Here is an 18,308-nt window from a genome sequence, read left to right on the forward strand (position 1 = left end):
CCTAGTTCGACCTGGTCTGTGCGCTGATGTTGCTTTAAACCGTCAAACGGATTTGTTCCTGGTAAGCCTCCACATTTATTTATTGTTAATTCTTTTTTTTTTATATATATAATTCATTCGAAAAACTTGATCTGAATAAAACATCAATACACTGACTGACATGCTAATTACATCATTTATTATGATTGATCGAAATGCCCCCCCGCCATTAATCTCTGTTACAGAAAGACAAAAGGAAGCGAGAGGAACAGGAACTCGGGAGACAGTAAAGGTCTCAGGGGAAAAAAAAAAAATACGAGTGGGATCGAGATCATGACGTATGTGTACGCGCCCGTGTGTGTATGTGTGTGCACAACGTGTCACTAAGTGCTGCCTAAGAGGATAAGAGGGCAGTGTGTCCTCCAGCCTCTGCCGCAACAAGGAGTAAGGAGCAGGAGGATCATGAAAATGTGAGGGAAGCACTATCAGTCAATTGAGTTTTTATATGTTAGATTACTTAATGCACATTTCTCTGTGTGCGTGAGTCTGATGAAGAAACCTACAGGTGGGTGTTTTTCCCACGTATTAGACCGGAATAAAGTCCAAGATTTGTTACACAATGCTTTAGCCTGACCTGCATTAATGCACTAATTATTTTTGTGTTGTCTATATGTACTTTAACGGTGGAATAATGCAGTTACTAATGGCAACAACATAGTGTTCAAAGGTTGTGCAGACAGCCTAACGGGCAAATTCTAACGGGGGGACCAAAAAAAAAGCAGCATCACTCACACAATCTAGCACTACTGTGACAAATTGCCTAATTAATGGACAGCGATAGAGGATGGGAACGCGACTGTTCCGACCTTTTGCAGCAGGTCGTGATGGAGATCGTTTGGCCCGGTAGCAGTGATAAGAATCGAGAGCAGGAGGAGAACTCCGTGCTGGTAATCCCTGGGAATAGGTCCCTGTAGCCGTGATACTCATCTCTTGATATGAGAGTGCTGTTTAGTTTCCGTTAACGCTGTGGCTGCTGATAAATGCTGTGGGGTCTTTGTGTGTGTCGGTCTTTGCCTGTATATTTTTTCGATAAAACAAAGAAGGCAAGTGTGGGAGGATGAATGTGCACAGGGATATTTCATCCGTGTGCTAAGAATATCGACGTTAATCACTAATTCATGGAAAAGAAACAAAGAGACCAGTTTGCACTAAGGATTTGGTTTAAGGCCGGGTAGTTAGTTTTTGGACTCAACCACCGCCTGAAATGTCTATTTATTTGCACTGCAGGTGGAAACGGACGGGCATGAACAAAAACACGGCTAAACAGTCACAAGTATACCAATAGATCTGATCATAGATCCAAATACGTGCAAACAAATATATGGATGCTTGAGGGCATGTGCATGAATGTGTGCACACCAGCACATGAAGCCCTCCAAATAGCCCCCCTAAGCACACACACACACACACACGCACACACGCACACACTTCCTTTATCAGAGAACGGCCAAACTTCTCCTTATCGTTTTAACAATCATGTAAGCAGTGTGTACATTTTGCAGAATAAGTGCTAGCAACTTTCTCTTTGAGGCCATTCATTGTATTGTATTACATGTATTGAAATGGAACTTTGCTTAGACAGCTATTTAAATTCATGAGTCAACGCTTTCTTTTGCACATTTGACAATGATGTAGGATGCAGTCTTCAGTGATACGTCCATCACAGATATAGGCCCATCTGAATTTCAAGATTCACAGGATTCAGATGAGCCAATATTCCCTGCTAGATGTGTTCAATTTGTCAAAGTGAGTGTGTGAGAGAGAGTGTGTATGTGTGTGTTTTTGTGTGTGTGTGTGTGTGTGTGGGGGGGGGGGGGGGGGAGGGTTGTCCTTGCAAACAGATTACTTCAATTCACATGTAAATCGCAGGAAGACGAGGTGGCAGAAGTAGGTGGCGAGTGAGAAGGAGGAGACACATTTAAGACAATACTCAATCCTCGGTCACGGTGTATTCAGGATGTGATGCAATCACCAAAAAACACATAGACTTCATCAATGCGTCCAATGTCCACTAGGTCTACCACCTGTGCCATTAAGTGGAATATATGCAGGTCATCAACCGGTCAATAGCTCAAGAAAGGCCTGTGAGCTTGAGCTGCATTTATTTTGAAAATTGTTCTCCTTCCTCCTGATTTCTTTTCAGGTTGAGCTTGATCCTGAGCGTTCGGGTTTAGTTTACTCCCTGCTTAATCAGACGATGAACCCTCTGCTCCCATTTGTGTATCAAATCCCCGAGACTGAAATAACGTTACATGAGGTAAATGTTACTGTTAATATGTTATCATCGCACAGTCTGGATTGGACTGTAAATTCTATTTAAAGGAGGGTGCGAATGCGATTTTCTGACGTAATATAAAGCCATGTGAAAAGGAGCACGTCAGAGCATGCCTCTCTCCCCCGATGTGCTACCTGGCTTTGATCAAATATTTAAGGTACTCCTCTCACATCACTTATCCTTCAGGCTTCAGCACAGGAAATCACATTTTGAAAGTGCTCGTTTCAATAAATAACTTTACAACGCTGCAGCACACGTACAGTTACACGCAGAGACGCGTGCAGCCACGCATGCAAAGCTACATTACTACACGCTTATTCCCTCTCTGCACAGAGACTCCCTCAGTTCAAACGCGACACCCTTCGGCCAATCGTATCGGGAGCGTTCTTCCCATGTGGGCAGTGGAAGCATTACACATTGTGTACATCAGGGGAGAACAGCTGAAGACTAATGAGAATCAATCGATCCACGGCAGGGGTGTCAAATGCATTTCAAAATGCGAAGAAGAAGAAAAAAAAAAAAACGTCTTACATGGCCCTGATCACATTTGTGGCTTAGTGTGTTGCCTAGTTATCCCTTTCCTTGTAAGCACTTTACAAACATGGAGCCATGGGGATTAGAAAGCCAGGGGATACAAATACCCTTCTCAGTTTGTGTGTTGGCATCTCGGCTCTTTGTGTGTGTGTGTGTGTGTGTGTGTTTTAAAGATAAGTAAAAACAAAAAGTTGTGAATGTATCATGTGCAGCAGCAGCACGAGACGCACTGCGGTCCCCCGGAAGCACATGACATGAGTACAACGGACTGTTAGCCGACAGTGGACTGGGGAAGATCCGACAACATATCCAGCTTTGCAGAGGGGGGGGGGGGGGGGGGGGGGGGGGGGTATTCAATGATCTGATTACTGCAGACATTTGAACTCTAAACTGCTCGGCTTCCTCACAGCTCGGCCACTTGTCTCTTGGCAGTTCGAGGCTGCTGAGCAGTCAGGAAAAGGAATTCAAAAAGAATCTTTCTTTGATGACTTTGATGACTAAATAAGGAGTGCTTGTGCTTCATATGCGAAAGGATTTACCCCCTTAATGTGGATGTGTATCCGTTTTTCTCTACAACCCTACACTATTTAAGGATGTGTGCATCTTTCCATATTTTTAATAGAGGGCTCTAATGATTAAAGTTCCTTTGCTATAATCAATGCTTTCATTTTTAATTTTCTATAAAAAATCTCCTCTCTGTCGCCCGCCCGCTGCCCCCCCGTCCCGTTCTGCCTCCCTGGTCATCCGCGCCTTTCGCCCTCATTCCTCCCAAGCTGTGCTCACCTCTCGCCCCGCGCTCACCCCTTCCCTTATCGGCCCCCGCTCCCTGTCCTCCTGATAACGAGGAGGGTGCAGTCCAAGGCTGAGCTCCACCGGCTCCCCTCCCTGCTGCACAAAAAGAATGGCAATGGTGCACACACACACACACACACACACACACACACACACACACACACACACACACACACACACACACACACACACACACACACACACATGAATCAAACTATTTACAACGCTGTGTGTCTATCTCTTTTCACCATGAGTCACCACCCTGGTGGGGAGCTGGTACCAGCTAAGTAATAGAATTTAGGGGCGTCTTTCACTGGCTAGCTTTGTAAGAGGAGCGCTGAATCAGGAACACAAGGACGCATGTGTACAGAAGGTAAAGCCCTCTGAGGCAAATTTGTAATTTGCAATTTTGGGCTATACAAAATAAGATGAATTGAATTGAATAGCTAACATACACTCACCGGCCACTTTATTAGGTACCCCCTGCTAGTAACGGGTTGGACCCCCTTTTGCCTTCAGAACTGCCTCAATTCTTCGTGGCATAGATTCAACAAGGTGCTGGAAGCATTCCTCAGGGAGTTTGGTCCATATTGACATGATGGCATCACACAGTTGCCGCAGATTTGTCGGCTGCACATCCATGATGCGAATCTCCCGTTCCACCACATCCCAAAGATGCTCTATTGGATTGAGATCTGGTGATTGTGGAGGCCATTTGAGTACAGCGAACTCATTGTCATGTTCAAGAAACCAGTCTGAGATGATTCCAGCTTTATGACATGGCGCTTTATCCTGCTGAAAGTAGCCATCAGAAGTTGGGTACATTGTGGTCATAAAGGGATGGACATGGTCAGCAACAATACTCAGGTAGGCTGTGGCGTTGCAACGATGCTCAATTGGTACCAAGGGGCCCAAAGAGTGCCAAGAAAATATTCCCCACACCATGACACCACCACCACCAGCCTGAACCGTTGATACAAGGCAGGATGGATCCATGCTTTCATGTTGTAGACGCCAAATTCTGACCCTACCATCCGAATGTCGCAGCAGAAATCGAGACTCATCAGACCAGGCAACGTTTTTCCAATCTTCTATTGTCCAATTTCGATGAGCTTGTGCAAATTGTAGCCTCAGTTTCCTGTTCTTAGCTGAAAGGAGTGGCACCCGGTGTGGTCTTCTGCTGCTGTAGCCCATCTGCCTCAAAGTTCGACGTACTGTGCGTTCAGAGATGCTCTTATGCCCACCTTGGTTGTAACGGGTGGTTATTTGAGTCACTGTTGCCCTTCTATCAGCTCGAACCAGTCTGGCCATTCTCCTCTGACCTCTGGCACCAACAAGGCATTTCCGCCCACAGAACTGCCGCTCACTGGATGTTTTTTCTTTTTCGGACCATTCTCTGTAAACCCTAGAGATGGTTGTGCGTGAAAATCCCAGTAGATTAGCAGTTTCTGAAATACTCAGACCAGCCCTTCTGGCACCAACAATCATGCCACGTTCAAAGTCACTCAAATCACCTTTCTTCCCCATACTGATGCTCGGTTGAAACTGCAGGAGATTGTCTTGACAATGTCTACATGCCTAAATGCACTGAGTTGCCGCCATGTGATTGGCTGCTTAGAAATTAAGTGTTAACAAGCAGTTGGACAGGTGTACCTAATAAAGTGGCCCGGTGAGTGTATAATTCTCTACTGGTGCTGCTGCTTTCAGGATAATACCTGTGCGGCCCAATCAAGTCGTGAAAACAGCTTGTTGGCCAGCAGGGGCAGCTCCGGCTTGGTGGGGAAGCCTCTCTTCTCATTCTCACCTCTCTGCAACATTGGGAACTGTGGACATCCAACCCCATCCACGCTGTGCCTTTAATTCCTTTTTACTTGTCTTTATATTATTATATTATATTTTTTTCATCAAGGTCAAAGTCCCAAATGACAGACAAATATTCATAGATGATAATACAATAGATAAAATTCAATAATAAAAAATGTAAGAAAAGGAACAAGCTTAGGGATCAAACTAACAGTGTGAGAACAGAATAAGGCTCTCAAAGGGAGATTCATGGTGGGTGAAAGCTGAGAAGAACAACGGAATGTAGTGTGATTAGCATCAGGAGTGCTTCAAACTCAGTTCATCACAAACCAGTGAAGAAATATGAAAGAGAATGTATTAGCATTCACAGATTGCCTTTATGGAATATATATTTTTAAGTGACTGTAGGTAAATGTAGGTCTGTGGCAGTGATTCGGGGGCCGGTGGTTGCATTTGGCAGGACATTGGCGAGGAGGACACGCTATCAGCGGCTGTTCGTGCCTCCATCACAGCAAACATGCATTAAGTGCTTTTCCGCTGACTCCAAACTTTGACCTTTCTATCGAGGAAAAGCAATGAAAAAACATTTAAACCAATGGTTCGGTCCTGTTTGTATTTACTCCTGACATGAAGGTCTGACTGCATATTCATGGTGGATCTTGCGCTTGGGAGGAAGTGTCGGATGGACTGAGTGCGCTGAATAATTTGGTCATGACCTGAGAGCAGAGAGTTAAAGCTACACAATGAGCGAGGAAGCTGCAAACGTCCCAATCCATTGTCTAGAAAAGACAAGTAAAAAGAGATGGAGACTAAAAGCAGAGAAAGAGAGGAGCAGTCAGGGAAGAGAGGGAGTGAAGAGCAGAGGAGGAGGAGCGGAGAAGAGGACGACGCTCCTCTGGGGTGTAATTAAGGCTCTCAATGCCGTCCGCCATTGAGCGCTGGAACAGAAGAGAGATGAGGGGAGAGATGTGCGAGTGAAGATGCAATGAGTGAAGATGAAGCGCGAGGGAAGGGGAGTCCCTTACTGGAAGACGGAGTGAAAAGGGTTCACGAGTGAGATGAGAAAGCGGAGGATGATACTGTAATTGATGAGAGAGAGAGAGTACAATATATGCATCACTTAAAACAGAAGAAGCCGAAATTAAGTGATTCAAATGAAGCAAGAAGTAAAGTACTGCGCTGCAGTTGGGACAAAGGCAAGTGTGTGTGTGTGTGTGTGTGTGTGTGTGTGAGATATTGAAGGGATGTAAGCCTTGGGTTTCACTTTAAAGTCCATTTATGTGGAGAAGAACTCTTTCCCCTTTTCAAGTGTTATCTTTCTCTCCTGCCCTGCTGTATCCGTCCACCTTAACAAGCACATTACACCCTGTTACAGACCCGTCTGTGACTGATGGGGAAAGAGCTGCTGTCCATTGTTGTCCATGATAAGGGTCTGGTCCACTTCAGCGTAAAAGGAAGGAAAGCGTGTCTCTCAGGGTGATGGAGCGACAGAAGTAAGTAAATGCAGAAAGGGACGGACGATAATAGTCTGGATGCCCTCTGAGGTGCGTTTCACCAGGTCCACTTTGAAGTTTCACCACATTGAAGACGGTATCCAACACATTCTGGTAAAAAAGAAATGATGATGACTCATTGATTTACTGTAACTCTGGTTTTGGTAAATCTGGTTCGCATTCAGTTCTCAGGGAACTGATTCCTGAAGTTGTAAAATTCCCTGTATTCAGCAAGGGGTCAAAGGTCACAATTTCCGCAGACATCTTTCAAATGAAGCACCTTTCCCGTGCAGGAGAATAACCGGGCACTTCAATCAGTTCACTTCACTCCCTCCGGAGGGAGAGAGCACTCTGCCAAGCGCCGCAGGCCGCAGGCTGCAGGCACGACGGTGCACAAGTATCTTTGATGAGCCTGAAACCCCCCCCCCCCACCTCCCCCCTCCCTGGGGTCCGTGTTACTAAGGAATCATTCTGAACTTCTCCGCCTAATTCCAAAGAACTAGGCCACAGAGCTGATTAATCCAGTGGAACTTGTTCACTAAGAATGTCTCCTGTCCAGGGAGGCTTCACTTATGGAAAAACAATATTGGCTTTGTGGCGAGGACGGCCCTTATGTAAAGAGGGAGAGAGGCAGGCCCACATCTGGGGGGGCGCGAGGCCCGGTGACAACTGTCTCATTGAAGTCCCATGGTCTCCTCCATACCCCGGCAGCAATGACGTTGATTAAACACATTTTATTATTTGTGATTAAGAGAAGGATTTTGATCAACTTTGATCAAAGGAGGGCCATGTTTAATTCGGTTAAATAAACCGGGCCAATTTTTAAAATGAGGTTGAATCTAAATATATCAGCGATCCGATATACAGGAGTGTTAGTTATTTGGGTTAAAAATAGACACTTCATCATACCTGTCACATCCAAACAAGCTTCATTTCTGTCATTATCAACGTATATTACTCAAAGATGGGCAAGAAGAAAGTCAATTATTTGAATGCAAAAGCTACGTGATGTTTGAGTTCATGAGGCCTCCACAGACGTGTTCCTCGGAAGACAGAAACGCTGAAAGAAACTTTCTGGTTTCACATGTGAAGTTTCTGTGTGCGAGGCGGCCGATTATCTGCATAACACAACATTGCGGCTTTGCGAGAAAAAAAAAAACGCCTTTGATAGAGCTCCTGCTGGGATTCACCGGCTCCCACAGGACAGAGAAGTGAAAGCCCGAGAGAACATCGCTGCTCCACCACGCACAGCTCATCCACACTCGACACTGTAGGCCGCTTGAGCCCAACAAACGCTGTTGATTGTTTCATCTGACGTGAGGCCACAGAGGGACGTATTAAGGCAGCCATTATTAATGTAGACCCTGAGTAACACTGTTGTAACACTATCACCACTGTTATGCACTGCCTTCAAAGAAACCTGATCTTATTTTGGAACACGTCCCCCCCCCCGCCTCCCCCCCCTCAACCCCCCAGAGACCGTAACGGATGATGACAATTCACCTCCAGTTCAGCAAGATGAATCGAAGCATGAAGATGAATTGAAAAAGTGGCGGTGATTGGCGCCGACAGCGGCAGGAAGGGCCGTGCGTTTTGGGTGCTGTTTCCTCTCCGGAAGGATATTCGGTGCCGTGAGCGTCTGGCAGCATCGGCTCGTCACTGATGCCCGAGCTCCCTTGGGGGGGGCGTCGTTGTGAGTCAGGTTCCCTGTCGCAACGCATTGGCTCCAACGCGGACGCGCCCCGGGGAGGCCATGACTGATCCTTGTGTACTCGCAGTGCGCCGTATGGGTACACATGGCATGTGTCCTGCATAAAAAACCCGAAAAAAACCCAAACAGAGAGCCTTCGGAGCCTTTTGGTCGAATGCGTTGAGCCAGCAGGGATGTGACACACGCTCATTCCAAGTGTAGTTTGTAATGTGTGACTTGGAGAAGAAAAAAAAACGATTTGACTGCGCCATTATCCATGTGCACAGATTGACCGCGAGTATCGAGGTGTAACTGTTGCGTGGTGGTGATTCAAACAACAACGAAGGCGCTGGTGTTTGCGGCTTCCCTGTGTTTCCACGCGCTCCAAAGTGCGATGTTGGTTCGACATGCTGTAATAGCCACGTGAGACGATGATGCGTCGTACGGGTTTGGGCTAACCGAATACTTCACATGCCATCAGTCTTCATATATCTCGCAGCATTGTTCTGCCCTCTAAGTACTGAGCGATAGAGGTTAAATATGAACCGGCACCGGCAGCTCTCTTATTGGCTCACCACCTCATTCAATGTATTCTCATCTCGTTTCCTGCACATTCATTGTCTTCATGCGGTGCGGAAATGGTCTGGACTTGGACTGGATGGCGGAAATGATTCGACAGCAGTCATTCCCGATGAGTGAGAGAAGGGCTCTTGTACTCAATATAACTGCGTTACTGTTAAATACAACCTATTCAAGATCATTAAAGGCCTCCAATGAGGAAATCAACACGTTTGTTGTACGGAAATAAAGGATGTTTTTATCATGACAACATTTTTTTAAATGGTTTGTTAGGTTAGTCTTGTGCAGCTGCATTGGAGATGTGCGAGGATGAATGTAAGTACTCGGGTCGGTGCTGTGCATTGATCCACGTAATGGGGTTCTATGATGCACTACTTTTTAAAAATAGCACAAGTGAATGCATCGCTCTGTGATTGGAGCGACTTCATTTCACATGACAGAAATGCACAGTTGGATTGCAGTTGTTGGATTTTTTCTATTCTACTCTATGGCGCCTGGCTGAAACTCACTGGTTACTGTCTTCCTCTGAGGAGGAAAGACACATTAAAAGTTCAGTAATCAAATCTTTTTCAATGATTGTACGCCCGAACGGGCTGATGTTCACTGCGGGAGTTTTAAAGACTGTTTCATCCTTGAATGTTGTCTTCGTGCTTGCTATCATTTACTGGAATATTGCATACTGCAAATATTTACCAAAACACAAAATGTACCCTTGAGCCTAGAAAGAAAAAGGTCTCATATGCCACTCCTGCCTCGTTATATTCATTCCATTCTGCTTGCACCTGTCATACAAGTGACAGTTTGAGTTCCAGGAGACCGTCATCTGCTTCTCTTGTCATATGCAATAAAATACTAGCAACACGCCAGGCCAACAGTCAGAAATAGCGCTCTACACCTCATACCTTCAAGATGGTGCCAGTGAAAATGTGAACTATTCCCAATATATATATACCTCGCCATCCGGCTTCTTGGCTGCTCTCCAGCCAAAGACCATCCACCATCAGGACCTTTTAATCTTTCAAACGCGACGGATGACGTCCCGGTGTGAAAACGTAGAGTCAGTGTGTTAGCGGTGAAGTGATTCAGAATGATGTGTTTAGGTTCACGTTCACTGCTCTGACAACATTATTTTTGGCTGCAATACGCAGCTTTCTGCAGCAAAAGACTGATAAAACTCCTCTACACTACCTGCTCGACGTCAATACAGCTGCTACAAAATTCCCTCAGCACCCAAAACAGAGCTAGAAGGGACTGATCCCTGGACTCAGACTTGCCGAGTGACCTCACACACTAGTTTAAATGCTAACTAAATGCTGGGCGAAAAGGTGATAAAATGTCAAAGTTGTACTAACAACTTGGTTCAGCTGCCTGCAAGTTGCCCAAAATATAACCTGGGATAAAACTTCTGCACTGCAATTATTTTGTGTGATTCACGCTCAAATAGAAATGACCTTTCATCTCATTTTGGCGTTTAATTCGTCCATGAATCCTATATTCCTAACCATGAAAGAATAAGACAGCAACATTCTCATAATCCATCCTTGCTCTCCAACCTTTGCCCTCTTCTTCCACCTGAAGAGAAACCACTCAAGTAGTAAATTGTCTCTCAAGAAATGCTTATCTTTAGATAGATGAAGGAGCATAGGGCTGAGGGAGATAGCAAGAAATTAAAGTGAGGACATTTAACATTCAACAGTTAGATAACCTCTGTCTCCCTTCCATGGCTCTTGTCTCCATCCACACAAATCCCATTTTACAGTTTGTTTGCCTCCTCATTCTCTCGCTCCCGGCTAAACCACTTTATTGATCCAGGCAGACACTTATGTTGCAGCAGAACTAAGTAGATGAAGATAAGGATAATTTATGGTACAATATCATGACCAATGTTGATTATTTGTCTTGCAAATCTTTGCGGGGCTATTTGGACCGGATCAAAGGTGGTGAAATGGAATAATTTGCATAATTCCAAATTCCTTACAAATGATCCACGTCAGCACATATTTCTGCATATTCCTCTGCCAGTTAGGATTGTCCTTTCTTTCACCCCCCTCCTGCGTGAATGTGTGGTAATTTACTCATTTACATTATACATTGATTTAATGTGTCAACAGAGTATCATGCGTTTTGTGTCTCGTACTCTACTAATTCCTGTTCTACCTCGACATTAGGTGGCCATCGAATAGCTAAACTTTGTTAACCATGAGCTAATCTATTATTAGGTCCACACGCATGGTGCAATGATATAACGTTCATCTTTTGATGAGCTAATCGATTCAATAGCCCGGCTGGTGGGTGACAATTTGGATTACTGTGTTTGGATGGCCAGAAATCTGAGCTTCCTCCCCTACAGCTGTGTGCTATCCATAGATTTTAATCGAAGTTTTGTGAAGGCAAAAACGGCAAAATAACGACCGCCTTGTGTGTGTGTGTGTGTGTGTGAACACATGCTTCCCTCTAATTACGGTGCCATGGAGTTGAAACCTTTACAATGCCCCTTCAACAGCGTAAATCATCATAATCATGTTTTTCTGAGTAGTCTTCTCTCTTTCATCCTCTTTCTCACCCTCTTTTCCTCTTTTCTTCTATTGGTGCTTTTGCAGCAGAGAGGTATAATTACGGTCTGTACGTCACACGCACGCACACACACACACACACAAGTGCGCGCACTGTAGAGGCTTCGCATGGAGAAATAGAGCACATTAAAAATTGATGCGGCCACTCTGAGAGGTTATTCCTCCCTGAAATTTTAATGTCTCTCCTCTGGTAGAACCTCGAGAACATAATCTTCGTATACCGCATGCAGCCTTAGGCCTGACAGGGTGAAAGGTTCTTCACAAATGAGTAACATCTAATCTGCCACCAGAGCAAGCACGTCACAAAAACACACACTTGGCACTGATGAGAAAGTTTGGTAAAAATCATTTAAACGTCTAAAGTTAAGTTTTCATTGAATTGTCCTCAAACATGATTTTTTTAGAGAAGTTTTTATTTTCTAACAATAAAAATATAAAAGATTAAACCTCAGGAAGTCATTTATGAAGCATGTATTCTTCGCGGTATTTAATATTTCTCATTGAGTTCTTAAATATCAACACAATATGAGAAAATCAAGCCATTCAAAGTAAAACTTAACAGCTTCAAAAAATTGTCTGCGTTTGAATGCAGCTCAGCGTTGGTTTTCTGACTCATTGCTATACAACTGCAAGAGAAAAGAGCCCAAATTCAAGGAAAGGATTTAATTTAGAAACCGAATCAGTTTTTCCTGGTATTAAACACCTCCATGTCCCACTGAGAGGAGTCAGCCTGTCAGCTGGGCTCCGTGGCGTGATGGGCTCCCAGTGGAGCGTGACAGGCCTGGCGATGGGCTGAAGGTGCACAGCCTTGTGGGAAGGTCAGTTCTAAATCCGAGAGGGGGGGGGGGGGGTAAAGGTTAGTCACGATGCCACAGGGAACAGGCAGAGGGGGTTAAATCAGATGTGATGCCAGCGTGGAGGGCTGCTTTACACCATTCAGCAAGCGCACTTCACTTTTGTGGGTCAGTAAACTGATTGTTGTCAAATCACTCATTTGGATTTTATCCATAAACCAAACTACCAAACTATCCGCATTTGAGTGTACGAACAAAAATCCTGTTTTCTCTGTTTGAGTCATTTGCCAATCTATTAAAAGCATGTTAGAAACGCTCAAAAACAGTCTTTAAAGAGACATTTGAAAGCTGAAGTACACACATTGGCTATTATGGGATATTTTGTTAAGCTAGACTTACTTTTGGTTATCATAGTTTTTCCATGAACCATCTTAGGGTCACAGGTGAAATGAGTATATAGGGAATAGAGTGAGATAAAGTTTACTGTGAGAATAAAGATGACAATGTTTTCATGGAGCTTGATAACAGATGAAGACGATTACAGCCGATGTTCTATATTGGGAGAATTTGAATGAATCATCTTGTCATCGTCTTGACTTGTCAAGTAAAAAATAAATAAAAGTAAAACTGGTTCAAAGACTGACTAAAATAAAGAGTTTCAAATAGATCACGAACCAACAAAGCTCACCTAAAAGTGTTGATTCGAGCTCGTGGCTGAAAATAGTTTGAAGACTAATTGTATTATTATCATTTTTATTATTGCGTGAAAAACAGTGAAGCGAGGAGACCTCTGCGCGTGTGCTCGCGATGTCGTATCGATCTTCTGCTTTCTGTGTGAGAGCCCACGTTGAGATTCTATTACTTGTACCACAATTATGTGCTGGCCTTTACTAATGGCCTCCAAGGACCTTTCTGTAACAGCCGCTGCTGGTTTTTAAGCCAGGCTCCCGTGTCCGTGGATGGCTGCTGGTTATTGCTCAGGGCCCGTCGCTGCAGGTCTCGTGCGAGCCTCCTCGGGCTCCCGGTGTGCGTTTTGTGTTGGGATGTTCGGACACAATGAAGCCACTGCGTTGGCACTTATGCCATTATGTGACCTCCGACGGATCACCACGACGACCGCACACGACACACTGACCAAATGCCTGTTAGAGAAAGAGTTCGTAAAAATTCAACGTTGAGTTATGGTCAGGTCTGGGATTAATTACAGGATCAGGGGCTCACGCTATCTCGTATAATGTGCATTAAAGTTAGATGGTTTTGTGTCTTGCTTGAAATCTAAAAATACATACAGGGCACAGGATACTGGGTTGAAAAATCTCTATACTGGTCCCCATTCGGAGAATAGAGGTTATGGCATCTGAAAGAGAAAAGAACAACACTGAAGGTGGTCATGTGCTCTCCTACCGGCTGCGACTTTGTCAAGCGTTTGATTGATTGATAATTTATCAAATCAGCTGTCAAATGTTTTTTTTTTTTTAAAGTGCCTGCCCATTTTCAAACATCAAACACCACCATATGGTGAAAAAGAGGCCTAGCTTAAAATAAACTTTGGAACTACCAGTGGCGTCAGTGAGTACTACATGTTTTGCATTGATGGGGGCTATTAGTAATAGTCCAGAGGTTCACAATGTGAAGAAATCTAAACACGTAGTGTTTATCCCTCTCTACAGTCTGTCTGTGCCATCTCACCTGTGATCCTGTCTCGCACGCACACACATGGGGTCGCACATGAGTACACATCAAGAAACACGCACGCTTTACTCTTCTAGAATCAACGCCGCAAATACGTCTAAAACCACATTCAACATTCATTACGTGCCATTTATATTTAAGCACAATGAATAAAACATCTGGCAGAATCCTGAATGCTCCCTCTACATAAAAAATGCAGAGGAGTCTTCCAACAGGTTTTTAATGAGCCTGATTGATTGGAGGAGCCGTGCGTCCTTCATCGGCGTGACAACCCAGCTCCGATTCACGACATATTTCTATTCAAGCTCTGTTGCCTCTGCTAATACGGGTGTTGGACTGTTGTCACTAGCGACAGGACTGTTCAGTGTTTTCCAGAGCTAATTAGCAAAAAATACAGGACAATTATCTTTGAGTTGGTGCAAAGCCATTTGAATTAAAAGTGGCGAATGTTGCTCATTTTGATTAGAATTAATGAAGTGGCACAGCTGTATGGAGCATTGTCCGTTCAGTCTCATTTCATTTTGAATTGAATGTCTGAAATACCTCTTAAACATTTGACAAAAAAAACCCATGGTAATACTCAGAGCTGCACGTGTGATGCATATATAATCGCATGCATTCAAAAACAAGGTTAGAAAATAAGGTTAGATTAAGAATCCATTGAATGTTGGTTCACTGGGCTCCGATTTCCCTGAAGGAGTTTCCACACCCATCTAAAATCTGAAAAATGGTTTCATGTATAATTCTCCATTCATGAGGCAGAGTCCACACGGACAAAGCCACATCACATGGTAAGACGGGTCCAGTGGTTCCCCGACACACTGTCCCTTCAGTTTGGGAGAATACTGGATTGCTCAATGAATAGATGATCCAAATGTTTCCTCTACAGATTCCACGTCAGCCCAAAAATGGCATCATGCCGATCCAACTCCATGTCCTATGATTCCTGGATCTTGTTTACTCCGAATTGTCAGTTCGCACAAAAAAAGATGTAGTAGAAATGTAAACCCAATGTAAATAAAATCTTAAGACTATTCACAAAATGCCAAAAAAGTGTGCGAAGCATTAAAAGAGATTTATGGCATAGATTCCCCAGGAGCTGAACTCCGCACAAAAGGAAACCCCCGCGATGAGAGAAGACCCACATATAGAGATAAGGGAGGATTATGGGAAATAAGGGTGGGGCGGAGACATGGATGAAGAGACATTCAAATGAGACTTAATAGTTTTAGAACTGCACGGGGTGATTCCTGACATGCTTTTAATGCCCGAGTTAGGATGACACGTCCTATTCAGAGTAATTACATGGTGTCATGGAGGGCTTTTAAATCCTCGCCAGCAGTAGCTGCCAGCGCTGTACTTGTTTCTCCAGACGGAAAGAACATCAGAGCTGGATAGGCCTTCGCTGATCCCCCTCTGAGACGTAGTTCAAGGCAGTGAACGTTTTGCACCCAACTGGATGATTTGTCACCGCCGGCCAACGCGACAACTCGTTTAAAACAGCGAGACAACGGGGGAATACCTTGATGCGCCACTAATGCAGGGTGTTAAACCTGGGAGCACCACGAAAACAGAGCAAAAGAGCCCAATGATGTAACCCGTCTGTGTTAAAACATGTCTTCAACCTTCTGAAGGAACCATCCAAAATGGAAAATAGAAGAGATGCTCAGGGATACAATGATGGTATATGTATATTTTTTTAGATTACTTGAGCTGAGAAGCATAGAAATGGTAATCGAACCTTCACCGTGGATTCCTTGTGGAGTTTTTTATTTTTAGTGTAGCATTTAGATAAGAAAACCGTACGAGCGCCGTGCCACATGTGAAGATTTACATTTTTAATAAAGATACCGCTGCTGTGTGGAGGCCGGAGGAGCAAACATTCTACAATGCTTGGTCAGCAAAAGCAGAAAGAAGTTGAAAAATTGCTGTGCTCATGTACAGCCGAGTTGCATCGCTTAATCCAGACAAACTCCCTCTCCACGAAGAAACAAACGTTAACTTTAATAGGTTTGAACTTCATTGACGTTTGACCTCCTAACATTCATGCTGATTAAAGCTTGGTGCGTTAGCCCCAATTAAAACAGACTAATAGGTCACAATTTAAAACAAAGATGAATGTCACGTGTACTGTAATTACATTCTGTTACACACTCTGGCATGTTCCCCCACACACACACACATTTCTGTTCATCTTCTTAACTTTGATCACTTTTGATTCAGCACCTTCTATTGCTCATATTCTTATGGGCATTGAGTTCCTGCATTGAGGGGGTTAAAGTCATTTTCTCCAGCTGTGTGTGTGTGTGTCTGTCTGTGAGTGACGTCAAAGGGAGATTATAGTCTCACATTCTCTGGTCAACAAAAGTTGTGGTTTCCCACCGAATTTCGGAGGTCAGTTCTGTTCTCCTTTCTCACTGCATAGTCCCTCGTTCATCTGCTTCAATTCATGTGCATTGGTCTCTTTTTTTTTATGCAACACAGACTAACACACTCGCACAATAATGCAGTGGCACAATACGGGACGTGGGCATAAAAGGACACGCACAAAAAGCAGGCAGGATTAATTGTAAGTGTAAAGCGCAGAATGGACAGCCAGGGGTTAATCCGGCCCCCTAATACTCAGGCGATAAAGAGCTTAACATGGAGGGTTGGGAGTTATGGATATTTAGAAATGTGGAATATTTCTATAACGCTGCTGAGTTTGGCCGACACAAGTCAGCAGGGAGGTTGAGACAACAATAAAGAGAGGAGGGTGTTAGTGTGTGTGTGAGTGTGTGTGTGGGGGGGGGAGAGAAGTAAGGTACGGGAGGAAAAGAGGATTAATGATGTCACGCAGTGAGAAACACAGAGAAAAAAAAATGTACCAACATTTGTTTCATGTTATTGGACATTCATGCCCAACTTTAATCAAAAATCTAACTCAGTGTATCTCAATGTGTTTTTCAGAGGCACTTTTATATTTTTTAGTTACCCACTAAATATTTCACTCAAAATGCTGCCGTACATTCATTTTTAATAGTTTCAACCTTTGTCAGATAACCAAAATGGGGCAGGCAGACTCCTGCTGGCTCAGACGGCCCTTGTTCAGATAAGATGTAAGACACATTACTGTCACTGACCTTGTCCTCTCAGGGATGGGCCGAAATGGACACTTACAGAATAGTATTGATTACTGCGATCAGTACTTAATCTTCATGCATTAAGTTACTTGTTTGTGAAAGAAAATAGATATGTAACAAAAGGTTGATCTCAGAACATCTTACTTTACTTTTTATATCTGGCTTAGGCTTCCTTCCTGCTTTATTTTGTAGTTTCATGTCTCTTGTTCCTGGGGTTTGCTTCACTTCCTGCCTTGTCCTGTGATCGGCTGCAGTGTCGATGATTGTTTCCACCTGTGTCCAATCACCTGCACCCCCCCTTGTGTATTTGAGCCCTATGTGCCTGGTGCCCCTTTGTCGCGTCATTGTTTACGGTTTGCATGTCTACATGTGGTTGGTTATCTTTTTATTGGCCACGTATTTTGGCTTGATTTGTTTTGGAAATCAGAGTCCTGCCTGCCTACCTGCACCAGCTACTGCATGGTCTACATTCCCATTCTTTGTGATTTCGCTCATCAAACTTTCAAACCACCTTGTGCGATGTGGCGAATATGTCCCAATGATTCCTTCGGGTCCAACCAGCACTTTGAATGCGACACCAGCATATCCCAGTGGCCTCTCCGCCTCCGGGTTCAGAAAGCTCCTCAGGTGTAACGAAGCGCTTGCTCGCACTAGACTTAAACATCCGAGTCTCTACAAAAGCGCGACTGAGGTGGACACGTTAGTCATTTTTTCATTCGCACTCCTGGAGTACGCATCTGTGCTGGTGCGTCAGGGCCCTCAAACCCCCGAGAGGCTTTGAAAGGAGAGAACAAGTGGCCGGTTGTGTGTGTGTGTGTATGTGTGTGTGTTTGTATGGGAAATCCCACGATCTCTCTCACAATAGACACTCCAGGTGCTTTGCGGCCCTCGGTGCATGAATATTTGAACTGCGTTCACGAGG

Source organism: Pungitius pungitius, chromosome 12 (genome assembly GCF_949316345.1).
Source record: "Pungitius pungitius chromosome 12, fPunPun2.1, whole genome shotgun sequence".
Classification (NCBI taxonomy): domain Eukaryota; kingdom Metazoa; phylum Chordata; class Actinopteri; order Perciformes; family Gasterosteidae; genus Pungitius; species Pungitius pungitius.